Below are 3,186 nucleotides of genomic sequence, written 5' to 3'. Positions count from 1 at the left end.
TGTCGAGGTGCAGAGAGTAGACTCCGCGACAACGTGGCAGACCCGTTCACTAAGCAGCTAAGTCAACAAAAGACTGAAGCCCATCTTGAGAAGATGGGACTAAGATACATGACTAATTGGCTTTAGTGCAAGTGGGAGATTGTTAGATGTATGCCCTAGAAGCCAATTTTGGCTGACACATTATTAATTCTAGGGACATAATTTTGTACTTGACTATTTATTATTGAATAAATAAAAGGCATCTTTCTATTCATATTGTTCATGTGTCTATGAATCGTCCAAGAATTAATAAGATGATGATGCGTATTCTTAAGAGTTAAGAATTTGAGCCATGCATCATTGGTGATTAATTTCTGAATGCTCCTGATCAATGGATCATCACAAGGACGGTGATCGATCCGATCAGTGCACACATTACTTTCCTTATGGATGGACGAGACTCGAGTCCACAGTGTGGTGACACTGAAGTAATAGTGCAAGTGCTTGTGAGAGAACAAGGGTACTGAGCGTGACCAACACAAGAAGTCACTTGGATGTCTATCCACTCGTCAGTGACTTGCTTGATGTTGCAGTAGTGTGACTAGTCCTTTGACCTGCGATGCTTCGGCTACTCACAGTGAGGTTATTGTAGTTTGACTGCACAAATGCATGGTCTCTAGCCATATGGGTCCATGCAGTGTAGATTGGCTGCAGTAAGTTCACTGTAGGAGTAGGGTATGCATCTACAAGGAATCTATCGACCTTGATAGATAAGGAGAGATCCTATGTGATTTATGAGACTGAGTTCTTAAGACCTCGGCCGGGGCGGATTGCATAGTGGAGAAAGAGTTTTCCACTCTCGAAGTTAAGTCGAATAAATTTGACATATGACAGACGAAGGGGTTTGACGAGTTATCCATGACCTCCGTCTTGTAGGGATCCACGATAGAAGGACTGTAACACATGACAACTGCACCTAGAGGTTTATCATTCTATTCTGCTGGGTAGCCACTACATGCTGTTAGGTGTCACTGGTGGATGGTGGGACTCAGGGATTATCTTGATGATCGATAAACCCTAATGAGTTGAGTTGGAATCGTTCCAACCCATTGAAAGGAGTTTCAATGATACTGAGATGGAGATCTCAATATGTCTCATTACCAGTCAGATTAGAACCTATGAAGTCACACACATTAGAGGTTCTGATTATTAGGATTGTCGATTTGTGATTTGGAATCACAATGTCAATTGTCAATAAGATTGATGTACAAAATAACCCACTAAGAGTTAGTGAGTTAAATGGAAGAATTAAATAATTATAATTAGATTATAATTAAGTTTTTTATTGCTGATTAATTAAGTCAAATTATGATGGGTCTGATCCAAAAGAAATTTGACTCAAATCCTAGTCAAGAGTTGGCTAGATCGAGTCCCAAAAATCCTACCTAAATTCAGCCTTTTTTCTTTATATGGAGCCTCCCTTTTAATGCCCTATTTTGAGGAGTCAAAAATTGGTAAGAAGGGGCAGCCAAGAGGGCAAGGAGGAGCGTGGCCCCCTCTCCTTCTTTGCTGGGAGCCAGCGCCCCTTGATTCAAGGAATCAAGGGGCCTGCCAATGCAAAAAAAAAAAAAGGGAAGGCGCCAAGGAATCCTAGTGGGACTAGGTCCCTTGGCGCCTAGGGTTTTGAACCCTATAAATGGGAGCCCCACGTCCCATGCTTTCACATGAGAACTTCTCCCAGCCGTGGGGCAGCAAGAAGGATTTTTGGGATATTTAAATCAGCAAAAAGGGAGAGAAAAGAATCAAAAATAGTGAAGGGTTTTCTTCTTCCTTTTGAAGCTGCACAAGGTGGGATCCTTGTGATTTCTTCTTCCTTCTTCTTCGACATCCAAGAGAGGCTTTTGCAAGGAGCTAGCACCCCGGTGAAGCCCCATCTCTGATCTTCAGCAATCTCGTGTGGATGCTTGTAGAGGCCGGACGTTTGTGCGGCTACAAGGAACCAAACCACGATCATCGGTTGCGGTGTTCTTCTACCCGCACAAAGGTGAAGATGAGATCTTCATTTGAACTTTTATATTTCTGATTTTCTAGTAGTTTAACAATTCATAATTAATTATTAGATCTTAGTTTAGTCCCTATCTTAATTCAAAAAGGGTTCTGAATCGTTTTGATTCAGAAAACTTTTGAAATCTACCCGATCCTGTTCCGGCGTATGCGATGCACCGGGCCCGGCATGCGGATTCCACCGCGAACATCACGCCGCTGTGGGGCAATCCAACAATCATTACATAGTCTCCTTCAATGGATTTCTTAGCCCGTTTGTGACGATTAGCTACTTGCGCATAAGCTTTGTTACTCACGTCAATTTCCTTACTGATTTCGTTATGTAAATCCCTGACATGTTGTGCATATGATTCTGTTGTCTCTGAGACTTGTGCATGTGAGGGTAATGGAGTAAGATCTACAGGTTTCCTAGGTTTATATCCATGGACAATCTCAAAGGGACTCTTTCCTGTGGATCTATTGACTGAGCTGTTATAAGCGAATTCAGCGCGTGATAATAGAAGATCCCAGTTTCCTAGGTTGTCACCGACAAGGCATCTCAATAAGTTTCCTAAACTCCGATTAACGACTTTGGTCTGACCATCAGTTTGAGGGTGGTAGGTAGTGGAGAATTTGAGTTTGGTTCCTAGCATATGCCAAAGGGTCTTCCAGAAATAGCTAGTGAACTTAACGTCTCTATCTGATACGATGGTCTTGGGTAAACCATGTAGCCTAACCACTTCTTGAGGGGTGCTACTGGGGTTTGGTCCTGGGTCTCCTTAACAGTCATCATCCAAATGGGTGAACCTTCATTGATCTCTTGCTCTAATTCCTTAGCATTGATTAGGTTCAATCCAGGTTTCTTTTCCTTCATACTACTACTAGCTCCCCTCTTAATGTTGTCCTTGGGTGGGGTAGGGTGAACTACAATTTTCTTTCCATTATGATTGAAGGAACATGAATTTGATCGTCCAAACAGGGTAGCATCATGATCGTATAGCCATGGCCTGCCTAGGATAATGCTACTTACTCCCATAGGAAGGACATCACACCATACCTTCTCCTAATAGGACTGGAATTATATCTGGACTTGGCATCTAAGTTTAATGGGTATTGAGGTTGAATTTATCCAAGATACCTTATAGGGATTGGGATGGGTTACGG

This window comes from Phoenix dactylifera, unplaced genomic scaffold (genome assembly GCF_009389715.1).
Source record: "Phoenix dactylifera cultivar Barhee BC4 unplaced genomic scaffold, palm_55x_up_171113_PBpolish2nd_filt_p 000324F, whole genome shotgun sequence".
In the NCBI taxonomy this organism is placed as follows: domain Eukaryota; kingdom Viridiplantae; phylum Streptophyta; class Magnoliopsida; order Arecales; family Arecaceae; genus Phoenix; species Phoenix dactylifera.
Note: the sequence above shows the minus strand (reverse complement) of the source record.